This window comes from Ambystoma mexicanum, chromosome 10, assembly GCF_040938575.1.
Source record: "Ambystoma mexicanum isolate Mex_15411 chromosome 10, UKY_AmexF1_1, whole genome shotgun sequence".
NCBI lineage: Eukaryota > Metazoa > Chordata > Amphibia > Caudata > Ambystomatidae > Ambystoma > Ambystoma mexicanum.
In genome coordinates this window covers 1646754936-1646769234 of record NC_090932.1, presented here as the reverse complement: position 1 = coordinate 1646769234, position 14299 = coordinate 1646754936, and the positions used below count along the sequence as shown (strand labels likewise).

Sequence of the window (14299 nt, the reverse complement as noted above, 5' to 3'; positions counted from 1 at the left end):
TAATGTGAGCTGTAGAGCTCCACAATGAAATTAGTAAATACAGGCGTCCGAGTAAACTCTTACACACAGTTATTGTGTGTGCATATATATATATATATATATATATATATATATCTCTGAGGCTTGTGGAATCTGCTTAGATCCCATGCTGTACATAGGCCGACATCTAGATCTAGTGGTAGCTGCAGAGTATTACAGCTCGTTTTTCGAAACTCGAAAAGGGGCATCGAACTAGGCCGTGCCAGTAATACTATCCCTAGTGTGACCTCCACTGTACCCATGATCCCTCACGCGTGTAGGACCCTCAGATTGTTTTTTTCCGCCATACTTGTCGGAAGCATATCGCGGCGTTCCCTTGGCTTTAGCCATTTATCTTTATTATTACAAATATTCCCCGTCTCCAACTCTACATCGAAAGATCGCTGAAGATCGATGTCGATATTAGAGACCGAGGAAGAACAGCCGTCAAGACTACACGACGGACTTTGGGTCTCGGAAGGCCTCTGGCCTCAGTCCGGTCTTCGGAAGGCCTCGGCCCCGGGCCTCGGAAGGTCTCTGGCCTCGGCCCTGTACAAGTAAGGAGAGTGGGGGGTGGACACACACATACACACACTCTCGTTCGTACATATACTTCAGCCAAATAGTGGCATATGCAGAGTACTCCCTTTAAATTCTGCCCAAAGTGTAACCATAAGTTCGAGGGGATTGGGTCCTCCGACGTATTCCATATCTATGACATATAATCACCACAGCTGTGCTGCTTTGGAAACTCTTCGGCTCCTGTGTCGATGACGTCGATACGCCGCCCTCGAGGATCTCCTCCTACGGCCAACGTCACTGGATGTTATAAGTAGGACGCATGACGCCCGTAGCCTCAGTTCCGTTTTTTCCGCGAACGTGTTCGCTTCGGAGATCTCGGCGCACCTCGACTCTTTGGAGTTTCTGTTCTTTTTCGGTTCTTCGAACCTGTTCGTATTGTGAAGTATATTCTTCGTGAAGATGTCTACCTCGTCTTCCACCCTGCGTCCGGGCTTTAAGAAGTGCGGGGACTGTGGGTCCAAGATGTCGGTGACGGACTCGCACAACGCCTGCCTCTGGTGCCTCGGGGAGGCCCATGACACGGATGACTGTGTCGACTATCAGTTGCTCACGTCCAAAGCCTTGCGGGAGCGCAAGAAGTTAGTTGTCGGTCGGTAAGGTGTCCAAGCCACGGAAGTGGAGGTCTGCGGGGCTTTCGACGGACGATTCGAGGGGCGACTCTCCGCATCGTCGTCGGAAGTCCAGTGGGTCTCGGTCCCAGAGTGGGTCCCGCCACTCCTCTGCCTCTTCGAGGCACTCCCAGAAGCGCCGTCATCGGTCGCCTTCCCCGTCCTCATCCGAGGACTCCGCCCGTCGGCGGGTCGCTTATCCCACCAAGCATGCGACGCCGGAGGAATGGGCTTCCTTCGGGAAGAAAATGTTAGCGATTCTCGAATTGCAGGGCACTTGTCCGTCCATGCCTCCGAGTGGGATCGGTCGTGATCAGTCGAGAGACACAGCTCGCACGCCTTCGGGCTGAGGTGGTCGGCACGATTCGCGGGAGAGGTCCCGCTTGGACAAGGGGAATCGTTCTCATCATGCCCGTTCCAGGTCCGGGTCCTCGACGCACTCGAGACCGTGTGCACCTGTGGTGTCTTCGAGGGAGACATCAACGCCGGTGGCGCCGAGTTCGTCGACAGATTCTTTCGAGGCCCCGCCTCCGAAGAAGTCGTCGGCGTCCAGGCTGTTGAGGGACACGCTCGGGGCTCCGGCCTCGAGGCCTGTGTCGATGCAGTTGATGCTGTCGGCGCCGCATTCAGCGTCAACGCTGATTCACTCGACGCCTTTCGAGGCTATTTCGACTCGGGTACCCCGGGGCTCGATGGAACCCCCTAGAAAGGCTTTGGCCAAGGTCGAGCATGGCTTTGTTCCACATTCTGTGCCCTCTTACCGCCTTCTTGAGTTTATTTCAGAGGTGGATGAGGGCTCTGATGATGGCATGGTTCCTGATACGGTGCCTGACGAGATTCTCTCAGGCCATAGCCAAATTGAGGACCTGAGGCAGTCCCTGCACGATGCCAGTGGGCTGGACACACCTCTGGAGGTGGAGTTTTGTAGGCCTGAGCCTGGCACTCATGCCGACTCCTCGTACCGGCGCCTTATGTCTTGGGTCACGGAGTACTTGGGATGGTCTGCTCCCCCAGGGGATTTTCTTCAGGATGACCTTACGGACATCCTCGACCAAGGTCCACCAACTGACCCGGTACTGCCGTTCCATATGGCTCTACAGAGGAGGGTGGCGGCGGCTTGGACTGCTCCGAAGAGTCTCCCAGCAGTGGGCAAGTCTTTGCCGCGGAAGTACCGCCCAGCCAGTAGCGACCCCTGCTACTTGACCAAGCACCCCACTCCAGAGAGTTTGGTGGTGCAGGCGGCTAAGGCCTCGGCAAAGCAGGCGTAGTATCCTACCATCCCTCCTGAAAGGGACGACAAGCGTTTTGACGGCTGGGCGAAGAAAGTGTTTTCTTCAGGGGGTATGGCGCTTCAGGCAGCCAACTCCGTATGTGCCTTGTCACGTTTCACGCACACTCTTTGGAACTGTTTCCTTAGCGGCTGAACATATTCCCGAAGGGGACGAACAGGATGTTTTCCTTGCCATGGTTCATGATGGCAAGGATGCCATGTGCGAGGCCGTTCAGTCGTGTGTTTGGACATGGCAGATTGCGTCAGCCGGTCCATGGCGGCGAGCACCGTAATACGCAGGTTTGCGTGGTTGCGGAAGTCGGGGTTTGCTCCTTATGTGCAGGCCCGGCTCCTCAACATGCCCTTTGACGGGGAACATCTTTTTGGCAGCAAGGCTGACGAGAGCCTTAAGAGGTTGCAGACCTCAAAAGCCGCAGCAAAGTCGTTGGGAGCTGCCAACCTCCGCCTTTATGTCCTAGGGGACAGCAATGGAGGGGAGGTTTCTTTCGTTATTACTGATACTTTGGTAAAGAGAGAGGAGCTGCCAGTCAAAGGGGCCACCGTAGGAGTGCCAGAGGTGGAAAACAAGGTACTGGAGGTGCCAAGGCCGCTCAGGCTGTTGCCTCTTTGCCCTCAGGCAACGCTGTAGCCGCTTCAGCTCAGTCATGAGGACATGTCCCATGGTTCGCCGGTTGGGGGAAGGCTGGCGCAGCATCTTGTAGAGTGGCACGCCATTACTTCAGATGTGTGGGTTCTGGAGATCAGAACCCACGGCTACTGTCTTCCTTTCCGGCAGAGGCCTCAAGACAATCCACCGGGAAATCTCTCTTTGAAGAGTCCGGATCCGCTCCTTGCGCAGGAAATTGAATCCCTGCTGGAGAAAGGTGCCATAGAACTGGTGCCTGTAGCAGAGAGGAACACGGGATGGTATTCCCCTTATTTTTTGATTTCCAAGAAAGACGGGGGTTTGAGACCCATCATGGACTTGCGCGGTTTGAACAAACTCCTCAGGAAGGACAACTTCAGGACTGGTTGGTGTCTCTCGACCTCAAGGACGCTTATTTTCATGTGCCGATACATCCAAAGCACAAGAAGTACCTGAGGTTTGCGGTTGGGACTCGCACTTTCAGTTTCAGGTCCTGCTGTTCGGATTGACCTCCGCCCGAGGGTCTTCACCATGCTCATGGTAGTGGTGGCAGCGCACCTCAGGAAAGGGGGGGATTCACGTCTACCCCTGCCTGGACGATTGGTTGATCAGGGCGCGCTCTCCCGAGCAAGTCCTGGATCATCTGTCCGTCACCTGCCACTCCCTCCACAAGCTGGGCTTCTCCCTCAACTTAAAGAAGTCCCATTTGACGCCAACTCAGAGGCTCCAGTACATCGGAGCAGTGCTCGACACGTCCCTGGGGCAGTGTTTTCCTCCCCTGGTGAGGGCTCGTCACATTCAGCAGATGGTGCACAAGTTTCAGCTTGCCAAGAGTCTCCCAGCGTTGGAGTTCTTGAGATTGCTCGGCCTCATGGCATCCTGCATTCTTCTGGTGCCAGAGGCCAGGTTGCGGATGAGATCTTTGCAATGGGCACTCAAGCTCCAGTGTTCTTAGCCCTCCGGCAGGTTGTCGGACCCTGTTCAGGTGCCGTCCTCGGTCGCCCAGGACCTTCTGTGGTGGGGGGGCTCCATTTTGGCTACCCTGGCCGGAGGTGACGATCATGACTGACGCATCCCTCACGGGATGGGGAGCTCATGCCAACGAGTTGACAGCGGTCGTTGGTCTCCGTCGGAGTCCAGACTCCATATCAATCTGTTGGAGCTGAGCACCGTCAGGCTAGCCCTGAAGGCTTTTCTGCCGACTGTGCGAGGGAGGAATGTCCTGATCCTGACGGACAACACGGTCGCCATGCACGACCTCAACAAAAGGTAGGGAGCAGGGTCACTTCCTCTGTGCAGGGAGGCGATGCAGCTCTGGTTCTGGGCAATCCAGCAGGAAGTTTCGATCTATGCAGTTCATCTGGCCAGAGAAGAAAACAAGACGGCGGACGCTCTGAGCAGGCAGAGCGTGATCTCTCATCTCCTGGAGATCTTCGCCGTTTGGGGGACCCCTCAAGTGGATCTCTTCGCCTCCAGTGTCAACCGGAAGTTCAAGAGGTTCTGCTCACGGGAATTTCCTCCAAAAGGAGCCTTAGGAGACGCGTTTGTGGTGGAGTGGCCATTCCCTCTGCTGTACGCGTTTCCTCCAGTCCCAGTCATCCCGCAAGTACTGCAGAGTTTACGGAGGTTCGGTTCCTGGATGATCCTCATTGCTCCGGCGTGGGCCCCGAGGACGTGGTACCCAGACCTTCTCGTCTTGTCCATCTGCCCTCCACGTTGTCTTCCCTACCGAGACGATATGCTCTCACGGGAGGGGGGTTGGGGTTCTCCATCCAGAGGTCAGATCCCTCAACCTTCACGCTTGGTTTCTGAAAGGTTGAGGTATAAGGATTGGGACCTCCCTGAAGACGTGATGGAGGTGTTGCTCTCGGCCAGATGACCAGCAACAAAGTCCCTGTACCGTTGCCGTACGTTCTGCGACTGGTGCAGGGTTAAGAGTGTGGATCCTTTTGCATGCGACATTCCCATGGTTCTGTGTTTTTTGCTTTCTTTGGCCCACAGGGGCTTGCAAGTGGGTATCGTTAAAGGTTACCTGGCGACACTGTCCATATTTAAGCGCTCATCTGAAGAGTGTTCCTATTTTAAAATTCATTTAATATCTCAGTTTCTGAAAGGGCTCACTAATGTGTTCCCTCCGTCACCTTTCCAGGTGCCTGGTTGGAATTTGAACCTTGTTCTCAAGTTTCTGATGGGTGCTCCGTTTGAGCCTTTGCATTCATGCCCTTTGAGACTGTTAACTCTTACAACTGTATTTTTGGTTGCGGTCACTTCCGCTCGCAGTGAGTGAGTTACAGGCACTTTCAGTCAAGCCACCCTTCGCTGTGTTTCATAAGGACAGGGTTGTCCTTAGAGTTCATCCTTCCTTTCTTCCGAAGGTGGTGTCGGAATTTCATTTAGGCCAGAAGGTTGTTCTGCCGGCGTTTTATCCTCCTCCACATCCTGGTAAGGAAGAGGAGAGGCTCAATAGGCTTGATCCTAGGAGAGCGTTAAGCTTTTATATTTCAGGCATCTCCAGGGTCAGAGTGGACGATCAACTCTTCATTGGTTACGCTGGAAAGCGTTTGGGACAGGCTGTGCCGAAACAGACTGTCTCGCTGGATTATTCTGGCTATTTCTGAGTGTTACCGCTTGGCAGGTAAGGACCCACCGGTCGGCTTGTGGGCCCATTCTACCAGGGGTATGGTTGCCTCTACTGCCCTACAGAGGGGTGTTCCTATTCGTAACATCTGTGATACAGCCACCTAGGCTTCGGTACATACTTTTTTACGTCACTACTTCCTCGATTCCATCTGTGGGCAGGATCTGGCCTTTGGCAAGGCGGTCCTTTACTCTGCAATTTGATTGGGCATTCTAAATTTCTGTTTTCTAAATTCTTTTCCCACCTCCTTGCATTGTTACTGCTTTGGGAGTCTGTCATAGATACGGAATACGTCGGAGGACCCAATCCCCTCGAAGAACAAGTTACTCTCTTACCTGGTAACGTTCTTTAGATGGGATGGTCGGACGACATATTCATATCGCTCCCTCCCTGCCTTCCCCGCTACAGAATTTCTTCTGCGATTGCAGCTTACGTTTCCACAAGGCTTTGTGTCAGACTGGCAGAAGACTGGTGCCACATGTTCTGGGGAAAAAACTACAACTGAGGCTACGGCCGTCGTGCGTCCTACTTATAACATCCAGTGACGTCGGCCGTCGGAGGAGGTCATCGAGGGCGGCTCATCGACGCAGGACACCGAAGATTTTCCGAAGCAGCAAGGCTGTGGTGATTATATGTCATAGATATGGAATACGTCATCGGACCATCCCATCGAAAGAACGTTACCAGGTAAGAGTAACTTGTTCTTTCCCTGGGTAGAAAAACACAATACGACGCAGTGGGTTCCTTCAGCGACGCCGCCTTATCGAACGGCGAGGGCACAAGGGTGTCGGCTGACACCCACGCGCATCCCCTGACCTCGAAGGACTGACGGGCGGTTCAGTTATGGGGACAACACCCGGCGGCAAGAACGCAACAGACACCTCTTCCACCAAACACACTAACCCCAGCCAAGATTCGACACGTATGTCGAGTGACCGTCAGAAGAAGGCACCTAGAGAGCGGTCCGCCGATTCGGTGTCCTCTGGGCGTTCCAGGTCACGGTCGCCTCATGACACACATCAACCGTCCACGGTTGCTAAAGGTGCCACAATACCAAAAGTCACGGAGGCCCAGTCGTCAGAAGACAAATCCGACCTCTTCCCCCAAGTAGCACGTTCGACGTCTACTTCTGTAGTGCATTCGAAGTCTGCTTCGGAGATTCTACGCCCTTCTTTCAAGACTCCCGAATCTCGTGATAGCACCTCCGAATTTCGACGCCAGGTGTTGAAACATTCAGGAAACCCCAAAGGGTCAGGTAAACATTCCTCTACACATGGGAAAGGGGAAAAACAACATAAGAAAGCCTCTGAACATCAGATTCAGAAGGAGAACCAAGGAAAAACCAAAGATCTGTTCCTCCCACTACTCAGGAAACAGAGATAATTGAAGCTACAACTGCCACCAATGGGAACAGGTAGCTGCCCTCATTGCCTCTAGACTGGAACCTCTAAATAGCCAGTTGGCCCAAATTGCATCAGACGGAAGATCAGTGTCTGGATGCATTCTTAAGGCAAACTTCGATGCAGCAGATAATGCAGGGAGACTAATAGCAGAAGGCACAGTCATTAAACTCCATGCTTGGCTAAGACAGTCGGGGTTTAAGCCCAAGACCCAAGCTACCCTCATAGACATGCCGGTAGAACCAAACAATCTATTTGGGAAAGTAGTGGAGGAAGCACTGAAGAGACGGCTAAGGATGAATATGAAACCTTAAAGTCCCTCGGCCAACTAACAAGCGTTCAGGTCAAAGGGGGAATAACAATAATTTCCGCCGCTTTCGCGGCCAAAACTCCCAAAGAGGGTCCAATTACCTCATGGGGCGGCAATCAACAGGCTACCCAAGGTTTCACCAAAGGTCAAAAGCGGGGCCGCGGTAGAGGGAGAGGCAGCCCAGGTAGAGGCACTACGCCACCCAGTAAACTAATGTGTTGTTCCGCTCCGGGTCCCTTCCCATGCATCCCCAGTAGGGGAGCGCATCTCCATCTTCACCCACGCAGGGAAGGGATCACTTTGGACAGATGGGTGCTGTCCAGTGTCCGCGGTATACTGTATAGAGCTACTAGAACGTCCCCGCAACCATCCTCCAAGACAGAAGATACACTCCTTGGAGCACCAAAGAATCCTCCTCGAGGAGATCGTTGTTCTTCTTGCAAAGGGCACAATAAAACTCGTCCCGGGCAACCAGGTAAACAAGGGTATTTATTCAGCCTTCCTTGTGCCAAAAAAAGATCTAACGATGCGTATAACTACACTCCAAGAACTAATCCCCCTACTAAAAAGAGATTACATGGCAACATTGGATATGAAGGATGCCTATTTTCATATTTCCATGTTCCCAGCTCACAGAAGATTCTTGCGTAGACAGTATAAATGCTATGTGAAGGGCGGGCACCGCTTCTATATTTGAATTGTACCCACCGTTACTTTTGGTGTATTGGAGCACACCTTAAGGCCTTGGCACAAGGTGAAAAACTCAGAAGTCAACAGACTTGTAAACTGGCGTTCGACACGGACGCAGGTTTGCTTGTACAAGAGTCATCACGGAACACGGAGGACGACGGAGGTTGCCATGGTGATTACAGCACACAGTGTTTGTACATTGAAAGTATACGGAGGACACGGGCAGTGCCCTTTTGAAATACAGTGCCCAAGTGCCCTGTAGGCCAGACACATGTCCGAAATGCATTGGAAAAATACTCTAATGGCACTATGCAATTAAGGAATGCCTAAGCCTCGATAATAAAGTAGAAGATAAAAATCTTCATGATTTTAAATAAAATGGGAATTTGTTTTCAATTCTGAAGAATAGTAAGAATGCTACAGAAGATACTTAAGATCTAAGCAACTCCTAGTAGGAGAGGTGGAAGTGAGCACACCTAGGATCAGATGAGATTCTGATTCTTCTTTTTGTTTCAAGACAGCCAGCACTACCAGTTCAAGGTGCTGCCCTTCGGAATAGCCTCTGCTCTAAGGGTATTCACGCAGGTACTGGCGGTGGTGGCGGCTCACCTACGCAGGGAGGCAATCCCGGTATACCCTTACCTGGACGACTGGCTCATCGCAGAGGAAACCCATCGTAATTTGCAGATCCAACATTCAAAGAACAATCGACCTCCTCTTCCAATTGGGCTTCTCAATCAACGAGAACAAATCAAGCCTGGTGCCAAGCACGTCAAAATAGTTCCTAGGAGCTGTCCTAGACGCCCAAGAGGGGTTGCCCTTTCCGTCGGAGGAAAGAATTCGGAATCTGTTGCTACAAATTCCTCTATCAGTCCGGTCGCCAGATAAGGGTGCGCAAAGCGATGTTTCCCAGGCATGATGGCATCATGCATTTACCTGGTTCCCCACGTGCGCCTGCGACCCATGCAGGAATGGTTGGCAAAACAGTGGTCTCAGGCAAGTGGTCAGTGGGACGATCTAGTGGTTGTTTGCCAACACTAGTACAGTCTCTTCCCTGGTGGACAAGAGAGAATCTTACAAAGGGGAAACCCTTTTACGATTCAAAAATACAAGGCGTTGTCACAACAGACGCATCCCTGTCAGGGTGGGGAGCTCACCACCTTCACCACACAGCTCAGGGTCTCTGGTCTCACACAGTTGCTCAGAATCACATCAACCTGCTAGAACTTCTGGCAGTCTTCAGAGCGTTTTGGGCATTCAAACTCCTCCTAATCCAACCTGTCAGTGCAGATCCTAACAGACTGCACAACAGCAATGTTTTACTTAAACTAACAAGGGGGCACTCGTTCCCAAATCTATCCAAGCTTGGCCAGAAAATTTGGAAATGGGCACTCAGACGGAACATTTACCTGTCATCCCAACATGTTCCAGGGGATCTCAATTCACTAGCGGACGCTTCGAGCAGAGATCCCCTCCAAGAGGAACATGACTGGCGACTACACGAAGTTGTAGAAGATCTCTTCTCTCAGTGGGGTTTCCACACTATAGACCTGTTCGCCATAAGCGAAAACAGACGATACCCAGACTTCGCATCCAGGTTCCCCCAGCCAGGCGCCAAGGGGAACGCTCTATGGATGAATTGGTCAGGGATGTTTGCCTACGCTTTTCCGCCAACCCCTCTGATGAGGAAGGTGGTCAACAAGATACACAGGGAATCGATTAAGCTCATCCTAGTTGCTCCTATGTGGGCGAGACAACCATGGTTTCCACACCTATGAAAACTGGCGGTGTGCGACCCCCATCAAACTACCATGCTCGTACAATCTACTCTTGCAGCACGAAGGACAAACAGTGCATCCTCAACCCAACTCGATGAACTTGGCAGCATGGCTCCTGAAGTCAGAGTTCGGCCATCTCAATTTACCCCATGCATGGACATCTTAAGAGTCTAGAAAACCTAACACAAGACACTGTTACTTTGATAAGTGGAAAATATTTGTTATTTGGTGCCAGAATAAACACATTAACCCAATTGATTGTACTCCTTCCAATATTGTCACCTATATGCTCCACCTATTGGATGCAGGGTTAGTATTTAATTCACTCAAGGTACACCTGGCGGCTCCGTCAGCCTACACCATCTCCCATAACAAGGTGTCATGGTGGACAATTCCAGTGGTCAAAGCTTTTACGGAAGGGGTAAAGAGACTCCACCCCCCAATTTCTAACCCACCACCAGGGTGGGACCTTAATGGGGTGCTTGCTAAACTCATGGGACCTCCCTTTGAACCCATGCATAAAGCTAGTCTCAGACACCTGACTTATAAAACAGCCTTCTTAGTAGCCATTACAGCCATAAGAAGGGTCAGTGAAATGCAGGCTCTGTCAGTGCAGAAGCCTTTCTTTACTGTTCATAAGGATAAACTGGTTTTACGCGCTCACCCTAGGTTTTCACCTAAGTTCATTTCAAAATTTCATGTTAACCAGTCCATTGAGCTAACGGCCTTCCAAGAACCCAAAAGCTCTGATGAGGTGAAACTCCACACACTAGATGTGAGGCGAGCAGTCCTCTACTACGTGGAGAAGACCAGACCGCTAAGAAAGACAGATCAACTGTTCCTCTCCATAGCTCTAAGCAGAGAAGGAGATCGCGTCTCTAAAGGTGCCATCTCTAAATGGATAGTCTGCTGTATCCAACTGTGCTACTCCCTTTCAGATAAAACACTGCCTTTTACGCCAAGGGCCCACTCTACAAGAGGTACTGGGGCCACTCTGGCTTTCATTGCAAAGATACCCCTTGACACCATTTGCAAAGCAGCTACATGGAGCTCTATTCACACCTTTACTCAGCACTACTGCATTGACACACATTCCAAGACAGATACTCAAGTGGGACAAGCGGTTCTAAGACATTTGTTCACTCATGACCCTTCTCACATCCCACCTTCTTCGAACACTGCTCGCTAATCTATGCACAGCATGTGATCTAAGCAGATTCCACAAGCCTCAGAAGGGATACATTACTCACCGTAATCGTATTTCTGATGCTTGTATCTGCTTAGATTCCCATGCGCCCGCCCTTCCTCCCCTCTGAGAGAAGGCGCATGGATGCTTGTAGTCTTATCTATCTTATCTGCTTGGATACTCTGTACTCGCGCTACTCCTCATGCTACCTCATGTCATAAAAAATACAATCTGAGGGTCCTACACGCGTGAGGGATCATGGGTACAGTGGACGAGACACTGGGGATAGTGTTACTTGCACGCCCTAGTTCGACGCCCCTTTTCGAGTTTGAAAAAGAGACTGTAATACTCTACAGCTTCCACTAGATGTCGGCCTATGCACAGCATGTGAATGTAAGCAGATGCAAGCATCAGAAATATGATTACGGTGAGTAATTTATCATATATATGTTTTTAAAAAGCAGCAATTAATATTAAATCAAAAGTTAGACAAGAGCAATAAAGTAGGCGAGTAATCATTTCTTATGCTGAACATGTTCAAGCACACTGAGTGACGTCATGTGAGGTCAGTATTGGCACTTATTTGTGATCACCATTACAATATTGAGTTTCAAGGAGGGGAAAAGTTAGTCCGATCAGAATATATTTGGTAAATATTAAAACAGATTCTCCCAGAGGGATGTAGGAAGTCTGTTATTCCAGCAATAAGTGTTCAACAATTAAAACCTGTGAGGGAACAAGCACTGCCCAAAGCCAATAGGTTCAAAAGAGGAGCCTTTATTGAGCCAGGACAGCAAAAGTCAATGGGACAATTCATGGTTCTGATGCTCTCTTCTTTAGAAAATGTTTTTAAAAAGTCAGTAGTTGATTAGAAAATCACAGAAGCTCAAGAGGAGCCACCTTTAAGAAGCACAAGCTAAAAGGCCAGTGCAGGTGAGTTGAGGTCAACTTAAAAGGGTTTAAAATAGTATTCCCCGAGCGAGGAAGAAGCATAGCAAGTGGCAAAAGGTAGATGCACTCCATGCCTCACAGTACCTGTGAATTGAAGAAATTGGTTTCAGCTGTATGTCTTCCTTTTGCAGTGTAGCAGACCCATGTTCCTGGTCCTTGGCCGAGCTGACAAAGGGGAGGATGTCTGGCGGGCTACTGCAGCAGCTCTCTTTCTGTCTCTGAGAGCGACAGACCGACAGAGACCGCCGCACAGAGACTGTGAGAGACACAGACAGACGGACAGAGACTGTCAGAGACATAGACAGACGGACAGAGACTGTGAGAGAGTCTGAAGAAATGTATTCTCCTGATTCTCCTGGATTCAGTGGCCTTTTGTGGTTTTGCTGCCTTTTTCTCAGCGCCAACAAAGAACGGACAGCTCTGGTTGGAAGTTAAATGATCCCTCGGATCTGGACTCTGGTGAGGGGACTCTGGGTGAAGATTTCCTGCTTCTGTAAGTTCCTCTGGATGCCCATGAAGTTTTAGCTGGATTTGCACTTCCAAAGACAATGTACTTGATGACTCTGCAGCTTTGGAAAGTCTCAGTGAGTCGGGGGTTGCGCCAAAATTAAGCTTGTCTCGAGGCTAGTTGGTACCACCAGCCCATGGGAGGAAGTCGTCCCTTGTGTGTTTTCCTAGTCAAAACGAACACGGTCAGCACAGCTGTAGGGCTTCACTGGGCACTTCATGGTCCAGGAAGGTGCTGCTGGCATCTCTTCACGTCTTATTCGTCAGATGTCATCCAGAGGTCGACTCTGCCTCTAGTCACAAAAACCTTGGATTTTAAGCAAGTTCCCATTTATTCACAGCCCTAGAGCTGTCAATCACCCAGCAAGGTGGCTGTCCTCCTGTACAGCCAGTCATCCAGCCAATGAGAACTGGTTTCACTCAGGCACACCTAGAAACAAACGGTAGGGTCGCTTCGAGACCCTCCCTCAAGTCCTCCCTTTGCAGACACACTGGAGCCTGCGCGGGCTGAAGACCGCCAAAGGCAAAATGCACAAAGGACTCAAACCTGGTTCAAACAGCGTAAAAGCCCAGAAGGAACTAACTGACAAGAAATGGCAAAAAAAGACTGGTGCCGTTTTGGAAAAATGGTCACCCATGGGTGCTGTACTGCAACTGAGAAATCAGCCTGCAGATGCAGGGCACAAAGGTAGAAAAAAAGAAACCACTGCCAACCATCATTGAAGTTAATGTAACAAACAGTTATTTGAAAAGTGGGAGGAGGAGTTACTATGTAATCCCCCCCACTCCCCCCCACACCCCCAGCACTCCACATAGGGTGGTGTGTGCTGGACCCACAAAAGAAAAGGTACTGTTCTTGGGAACAGTAGTTTACCCAAAAACATTTATTTAACCATTAAGAGAAGTCCAAGGGACTTCTCAGTGGCACTGCACAAAAGGTGCTGTGTGTCACTATGCAAAAAGCAGATGTCTATTGAGTTTACCAAACTCCATTAAACAGTAAGAAACCAAGAATTCCTAGTCAGAAAAACACAAGAGGGAGTGAGGGGAAAAAGTCCCACTCTGGAGTAAAAATGAAAAAGCCCCGAGTCCAGCAAGAGAGGCGGGGATCTGTAAGGTTGAAGGGAATTGGCACATAAAATTCTCCCCAACAGCGTCACATTCAATGAAGGAAAATCCTTTTACAAAGATGGCCACCATGGAAAAGTGAAGAGGCTCTCTTTCCATAGCGGCCAGGAAGGAGGAGTGGCTGCAGCAGCAAGTGCCTCTGCAGTCGTCAGTGCTGCAGCAGCCGAAATAAGGTGAGTGGGTGATGAGAAGGGTTTAAAAGAAATTAAATAAATAGGGAGGAGGGTGAGGGGAAGATGGCGGCAGGGGAGCTGGCCTTCAGGCTGGCTGGAACACAGGCTTGCATCGGCGGTTCAAGCCTGCTTTCCTAGCCACCTGATTGGCTGGCTTCTCCCACCCGGGTGCTAATATGTATTGGTATATTGTAGTGTCAGAATGTTCTTGTGTTTTTCTAATTTCCATACCTGTCATTTATCCAGTGCTAATCAGCCATATAGTTTGGCCAGTGCATGCTTGGATGTAGATTGGTGTAGAACTCCTGTGCCAGCGCTTTGCTCTGTTGCAGGAGTAATCAATAACTGGCTGCTCGCTGTTGAACAGCGCTTATTCTCCCCATTCCTCCAGGAGTTGCCCTGCGGTGGTCCTGC

At 50.5% G+C, this 14299-nt stretch overlaps 1 protein-coding gene across 6 annotated transcripts in view; it reads left to right on the top strand.

Annotated features, from left to right (window-relative positions):
- Nucleotides 1–14299, top strand: part of EP400 (E1A binding protein p400) — a 1542855-nt gene that overhangs the window by 1426297 nt on the left and 102259 nt on the right. The gene's annotated exons all lie outside the window — the stretch shown is intronic.